Here is an 8,433-nt window from a genome sequence, read left to right on the forward strand (position 1 = left end):
GTGCCATAATAACTGATGACCCTGGTAGCCAATGTCCGAGAATGTGTGCCTTAATAACTGCCGGTACTGGTAGCCAATGTCCGTGCCCATGAATGTGTGCCATAATAACTGATGACCCTGGTAGCCAATGTCCGAGAATGTGTGCCTTAATAACTGCCGGCATTGGTAGCCAATGTCCGTGCCCGTGAATGTGTGCTGTAATAACTGATGACCCTGGTAGCCAATGTCCGAGAATGTGTACCTTAATAATTGCCGGTACTGGTAGCCAATGTCCATGCCCATGAATGTGTGCTATAACAACGGATGACCCTGTTTGGCAGTTATTATGGCACACCTTCTCCAAAATTGCCTAACAGGGTCATCCATCGTTATAGCACACATTCAGGGGCACTGACATTGGCTACCAGTGCCGGCAGTTATTAAGGCACACGTTCTCGGACATTGGCTACCAGGGTCATCAGTTATTATGGCACACCTTCTCCAACATTGCCTAACATGGTGACCAGTGCCGGAGAACGTGTGCCATAACTGGTAACCAGTGTCTGAGAGAACCTGTAGTAATGACGTTATGAGAGCGCCCTGCTGCAGCTGACAATCTCTTCTCAAACTCTCATTCCAGGTCACATTCTACCTACATCAGGAACGCTACTGAGAGAGGACGGCTTGCGGCACGCAGACATCTGTAGATATAGCAACATATTGTAGTTTTTTTTTTTTTCATTCTGTGGTTGTTAATTAAACAATAAGAGTCAGTTCCAGCACCATGACCTGTTTTACCCTGCACTGACTGTCTGATGTACAGTTACGATGCATAGTTTATGGTGGTCCTGACGTACTGTGATACGGGACAAACATCCCTTTTTGGACAGTTATTACATTGTATTCTGTGGTGCCGGTCCGATTAGCCACAAGCTTCTGTAGTCACCCGACGGCTGTGTTACTGCACAAAGTTCTAGGTAATAATCTTTGTGCATTCATCCTCACGCCTCACTGGGGCACAGACGAAAATGAGCGATGTCTTCATATTCGCAAATTGTGGCATTTGCGCACAGAAACAGTCCCACATGGCAAATGAAATCGGCCACTAAGAGAACGCCTGTTATATTGATATTCCCTCAGAGGGCTTAAGAGCATAGTTGTTACGTAACCATTACATGTGTATTATTTTTAAACCATTGTCTTTATTCTGTTATCAGGCATGATTTTTTTTTTTTTTTAATAGAGTAAAATGTGACGTAAAAACCTGCTGCTTTGTGCTTTTCATTCTGTCCTTTGAAATCCTGGCTTGCAGCGCCCCCTGGTGGGCAAGGAAGGTACATACAAAAAGTATACATGGGAAGGCCTACAGCAAGGGTGGGGGGAACCTTTTTTTTTTTATGCCGTGGGCCATTTTTATTTTTTTTTAAATTGAGTTTATTTATGAAAAACATTGGTTTCCATAACAAAACACAGTACCAATACACAAAAACATAATCCCCCATAAACCTTAAAAAAAACAAAACATTTGCATTATACATCCATTATCATATAATCTCTTGAGAATAAAATCATAATTAAAATATCTGCGCAATACCTCTGAACCATAGAAAACAGCAGAAGAACTACAAATACAGATGCAGAATGCCAAATTATCATTGTGCCGCCCCGCCGGGTGCCAATCCATCAGCGTCTGAATTCCCACCCCCCCCAGCAACATAGTGGGAAGAAGCAATCCAAGGGCCCCAAATACCCTCATATTTGTGAATACAATTCAGTGTAGTATATAGAAATCGCTCATGTCCCAGGTAGGGCCCCTAGAATGCCGTGGGCCATTTTGCCATATATAACCTTATTTGCTGGCTGGTGCAGGCCACGCCCCCTCCGTGTGACATCACACTGGGGGTGGGACCACAATCGCCAGTGATTACAGCAATGCCCGGAGCATCCTGAAGATGCTTCGGGGAGCTGTAAGGGCAGCGGTGTGACTGCCTGAAGCGTCCTGAGGATGCTCCTGTCGGCATTGCGGCATAGATTCTGGCTACAGGATGCCATTCTAGGCTCCCTGCTAGCCAGATGAGGCTAGCAGAAAAAAGCTCAGAGGGCCAGACGACCAAATGATTCCGAGGACCCCGGGCAGGAGGTTTTCCGTCCTTACTGTTTCTTCAGGCAAAAATGAGAAGACAGTGCTGGTTTTAAGGAAATTCTTAATTTACTAGTATATCAGACCCGGGTTTACCTCAGTCCGGCCTCCTGCTCTGTCCTGCTCCCTCCCCGCTGTATATACTTAATCCTTCCCAACACAGGACGATCACCCCTCCAGGTCTGCGCCATCTTTCGCTGCAGTGGGAGCCGTTGGTGGAGTGCAGGCATGTTGGAGACAGGACAGACCATAGTGGATAATTATATAGATTTAGTGACTTGCACATGAAGGATAAAGGTGCCGCTTTTGGTGATTGTCAGCTGTGAGAAAGCTAATCTCCATTATTTGTATTTATTAAGCACTTGCTAATGTACTCAGCCAAAATCGTCCATCTTTATCAAGAATTTTAAAAGTTCATGAATTAAAAATATAACTCTTAATATAAAACAATATCAGAAGCCTGATCTACTTGTTGATATTTAAATGCTGGTCCTCATAGCTTCATACAGACTTGGTGACCACTCAGTTAGTCACCTTCTCATTAGTGAGTTACTCACTTGTTCTCAGCCTGAATTCTTAAGGTCATGGGTTCCATACAGTCTATAAGGTCCAGCACAGTGCTGCTGACCCATGTCTTCTCCATGGTGTTCTCCATACTAAGCTCCGACTAGCTTCTTCCATATCTCACACATGCTGGATTGGATTGAGCGGTCATGATTGGAGGAGTATGGGAATGTCGCTGCATTAGGATGGATCCGCTGTCACGTTCCTGCAGCCACTGATGGACTTTTCTGAACTTCTGAAATGAAGTGTTGCAAAAGGCTGCTCTGTAGCCATGAGGGGATGTGTTTGATGGGCGAAGATGTCCAGATATCGTGTACTTTCCTCATCGCACGTGGCCAATGCATGCATCCAAACCTCAACCCGCTCCAGTACCCTGCTAGCCCGCAGTGATGGACACTCGGCAGGATTGATGTATGATATTCCTCATATCCGCACGGAACTGGGAAATCACAGACCTGGCCATGTTTTCCTATCAGCCAGTATTTGTTCCTTATTCCATTACAGGGGCAAGTTCTTGTCCTTCACTCACAGGAGTGGCACTCGGTGGCTGTACTACATCTGGGGTAAGGTACAGTAAGTTATACACTTTGTTTTACCCCTGCATAGGTAATTTTGGCATTGTTTTGCGCTAATGCACTCTTGACACTCGACAGCAGAGTTCCTGCTTCTGATACTTTGGTCCCACTACTATTCCAACTTAAAGTCCCTTTAAATCTGATCTGTTTATAGTTAATGCAATTTAATTTGTCTACTCGTACGTTGCCGAGTGTTAGAGGGCTTAATACTCTGACTTCAGAATTCCGCACTGGTATACAGTTGGGTAATAGTGGTTCAATTAGCAAAATACAGAATATTCCAAAAGCATAAATACAATATTGCCAATACATTAAGCATAATATATAGTAGGTGTAAGTAAAATACAAATCTAAACATAGTATATAACAAAAGGTATAATACTAGAATGCAGAGGAGAGGAAAAGAAGACAGTAGGAGGGAGCGTACTGCTTGACGGAAATTATCTCAGGGGCAGGGGGCTCTGATGGACGGTCATTGACTTTACATAAATTAACTGTATAAGAAAATTAAATTGTATATAATAGAAGCCCATTGTTTTATTAGGCGTCAGAACGATATAGCATTCAGTCCCTCCTTTTTTTTTTTTTTTTTGAATTCCACTATAATATACTGTACTTTCAGATTAATTCCTACTAGAAAAACATACATTTATCAACTATCTTTTGTTTCTGTGTGTTATACAGTCTTTCAGGTTCCTCTTACATTAAATAATTATCGTTGTCTTTGAAACGTACCAGAGCCTGTCACACAGCGGGGAGGTAGCCATCTTGGTGGTACCAATGTTCATGGGAACTCAGCCTATAAATGCAGAAGGAGCTGGTGCCTTATGGGTAGTGATGATGGTGGCTGTTACATTCTAATGAACATTGGTACATTCCACAAAATGGCTGCCAGTACTGTGTATTGGTGACCATGTTCCTTTCACTTCCTAGCGTTTACTTCTAGTATTAGTGATTGTTTTCTGAGGTAAATATCAGTTTATTGCATCTCTCTCAAAAACCTTATCAATTGTTTCTCTTTACATTATTAACTTGGATACTGCATTATAGGCCTGGCTGGTGGTAGGTACTTAAAGCAACACGTCCAACCGTTCCGATTTATGGCGTAAAAGTCCCGATCTGTGGGGACTGACTTGCGGTCAGCACTTTCATCCCAATGTCCTGGCAGCAGGTATATACCCCGCCAATGCCTCCCCTGCGTGCAACAAAATAATTTACTATTTCTGTTACCACATCCACTATGATATAGTCACACCCAAGGGGCGTGACCATTTGGAACCTCCCGCTGTTGGGAGATGTACATAAATTAATAAGTATAAGGGCAACTGTGATTATACCAGTTTAACAATTTACACAATGAAGTTTTTGACAAATAGTTAAATAATTTTCACCACAGCAATTGTAAGATCCCATACCCCTCCTATTCAGCCAAATTAATAGCCAAGATACAGAGGAATTCCAAAATGGGTTTAATATTGAGCTCCAGCACCACCCCATGGTGAATGGCGTAAGTGGTATGTCGATAGTACTAACTAAGATGGCGCAAAGACAGAGTTCCGTACGTTGCTTTTATTAAGCAGCTTTGCATACAATGTTTGCATCGTCAAGCTTTTAATACATGTTGTTGTTGCTTATTACTGTTATAGCTAATGATTGAAGGTCACCAGGTCTGTGAGTATCTCTCTGTATAGCAATTCTTAAGCACCTTTTATTCCTGTACCCCACAAGTTCCAATAAAAATACCCCCCCCCCCAAAAAAAAAAAAATAAATAAATAAAAAAAAATCTTAAGCAATATTTATTTGCAGGACACACAGATATGGGGGGGAGAGCACAATGCAGGACATACAGATATGGGGGGAGAGCACAATGCAGGACACACAGATATAGGGGGAGAGCACAATGCAGGACACATAGATATAGGGGGAGAGCACAATGCAGGACATACAGATATAGGGGGAGAGCACAATGCAGGACACATAGATATAGGGGGAGAGCACAATGCAGGACATACAGATATGGGGGGGAGAGCACAATGCAGGACATACAGATATGGGGGGGAGAGCACAATGCAGGACATACAGATATAGGGGGAGAGCACAATGCAGGACATACAGATATAGGGGGAGAGCACAATGCAGGACATACAGATATAGGGGGAGAGCACAATGCAGGACACACAGATATAGGGGGAGAGCACAATGCAGGACATACAGATATAGGGGGAGAGCACAATGCAGGACATACAGATATAGGGGGAGAGCACAATGCAGGACATACAGATATAGGGGGAGAGCACAATGCAGGACACACAGATATAGGGGGAGAGCACAATGCAGGACATACAGATATAGGGGGAGAGCACAATGCAGGACATACAGATATAGGGGGAGAGCACAATGCAGGACATACAGATATAGGGGGAGAGCACAATGCAGGACATACAGATATAGGGGGAGAGCACAATGCAGGACACACAGATATGGGGGGGAGAGCACAATGCAGGACACACAGATATAGGGGGAGAGCACAATGCAGGACATACAGATATAGGGGGAGAGCACAATGCAGGACATACAGATATAGGGGGAGAGCACAATGCAGGACACACAGATATGGGGGGGAGAGCACAATGCAGGACACACAGATATAGGGGGAGAGCACAATGCAGGACATACAGATATAGGGGGAGAGCACAATGCAGGACATACAGATATGGGGGGAGAGCACAATGCAGGACACACAGATATAGGGGGAGAGCACAATGCAGGACATACAGATATAGGGGGAGAGCACAATGCAGGACACACAGATATAGGGGGAGAGCACAATGCAGGACATACAGATATAGGGGGAGAGCACAATGCAGGACATACAGATATGGGGGGAGAGCACAATGCAGGACATACAGATATGGGGGAGAGCACAATGCAGGACATACAGATATGGGGGAGAGCACAATGCAGGACATACAGATATGGGGGAGAGCACAATGCAGGACATACAGATATGGGGGGGAGAGCACAATGCAGGACACACAGATATAGGGGGAGAGCACAATGCAGGACATACAGATATAGGGGGAGAGCACAATGCAGGACACACAGATATGGGGGGGAGAGCACAATGCAGGACACACAGATATGGGGGGGAGAGCACAATGCAGGACATACAGATATAGGGGGAGAGCACAATGCAGGACATACAGATATAGGGGGAGAGCACAATGCAGGACACACAGATATAGGGGGAGAGCACAATGCAGGACACACAGATATAGGGGGAGAGCACAATGCAGGACACACAGATATAGGGGGAGAGCACAATGCAGGACACACAGATATAGGGGGAGAGCACAATGCAGGACACACAGATATAGGGGGAGAGCACAATGCAGGACACACAGATATAGGGGGAGAGCACAATGCAGGACATACAGATATAGGGGGAGAGCACAATGCAGGACACACAGATATAGGGGGAGAGCACAATGCAGGACACACAGATATAGGGGGAGAGCACAATGCAGGACACACAGATATAGGGGGAGAGCACAATGCAGGACATACAGATATAGGGGGAGAGCACAATGCAGGACACACAGATATAGGGGGAGAGCACAATGCAGGACACACAGATATAGGGGGAGAGCACAATGCAGGACATACAGATATGGGGGGAGAGCACAATGCAGGACATACAGATATGGGGGGAGAGCACAATGCAGGACATACAGATATAGGGGGAGAGCACAATGCAGGACATACAGATATAGGGGGAGAGCACAATGCAGGACACACAGATATAGGGGGAGAGCACAATGCAGGACATACAGATATAGGGGGAGAGCACAATGCAGGACATACAGATATGGGGGGAGAGCACAATGCAGGACATACAGATATGGGGGAGAGCACAATGCAGGACATACAGATATGGGGGAGAGCACAATGCAGGACATACAGATATGGGGGAGAGCACAATGCAGGACATACAGATATGGGGGGGAGAGCACAATGCAGGACACACAGATATAGGGGGAGAGCACAATGCAGGACATACAGATATAGGGGGAGAGCACAATGCAGGACACACAGATATGGGGGGGAGAGCACAATGCAGGACACACAGATATGGGGGGGAGAGCACAATGCAGGACATACAGATATAGGGGGAGAGCACAATGCAGGACATACAGATATAGGGGGAGAGCACAATGCAGGACACACAGATATAGGGGGAGAGCACAATGCAGGACACACAGATATAGGGGGAGAGCACAATGCAGGACACACAGATATAGGGGGAGAGCACAATGCAGGACACACAGATATAGGGGGAGAGCACAATGCAGGACACACAGATATAGGGGGAGAGCACAATGCAGGACACACAGATATAGGGGGAGAGCACAATGCAGGACACACAGATATAGGGGGAGAGCACAATGCAGGACACACAGATATAGGGGGAGAGCACAATGCAGGACACACAGATATAGGGGGAGAGCACAATGCAGGACACACAGATATAGGGGGAGAGCACAATGCAGGACATACAGATATAGGGGGAGAGCACAATGCAGGACACACAGATATAGGGGGAGAGCACAATGCAGGACACACAGATATAGGGGGAGAGCACAATGCAGGACATACAGATATGGGGGGAGAGCACAATGCAGGACATACAGATATGGGGGGAGAGCACAATGCAGGACATACAGATATGGGGGGAGAGCACAATGCAGGACATACAGATATGGGGGGGAGAGCACAATGCAGGACATATAGATATGGGGGGGAGAGCACAATGCAGGACATACAGATATGGGGGGGAGAGCACAATGCAGGACATACAGATATGGGGGGAGAGCACAATGCAGGACATACAGATATAGGGGGAGAGCACAATGCAGGACATACAGATATGGGGGGAGAGCACAATGCAGGACATACAGATATGGGGGGGAGAGCACAATGCAGGACATACAGATATGGGGGGGAGAGCACAATGCAGGACATACAGATATAGGGGGAGAGCACAATGCAGGACACACAGATATAGGGGGAGAGCACAATGCAGGACACACAGATATAGGGGGAGAGCACAATGCAGGACACACAGATATAGGGGGGAGAGCACAATGCAGGACATACAGATATAGGGGGAGAGC

General features: G+C 45.9%; 1 protein-coding gene across 14 annotated transcripts in view; it reads left to right on the forward strand.

The window, feature by feature from the left end:
- Positions 1-1,265, forward strand: part of LOC148532619 (uncharacterized) — a 61,530-nt gene extending 60,265 nt beyond the window's left edge. For all 14 annotated transcript variants that reach the window (XM_088467673.1, XM_088467671.1, XM_088467678.1 and 11 more), the window contains one exon: positions 620-1,265. The gene's annotated coding sequence lies outside the window, so the exon portion shown is untranslated. The remainder of the gene's footprint in view (positions 1-619) is intronic.
- Positions 1,266-8,433: the final 7,168 nt, after the last annotated feature.

Source organism: Taudactylus pleione, unplaced genomic scaffold, assembly GCF_031769625.1.
Source record: "Taudactylus pleione unplaced genomic scaffold, aTauple2 ptg000073l, whole genome shotgun sequence".
Lineage (NCBI taxonomy): Eukaryota > Metazoa > Chordata > Amphibia > Anura > Myobatrachidae > Taudactylus > Taudactylus pleione.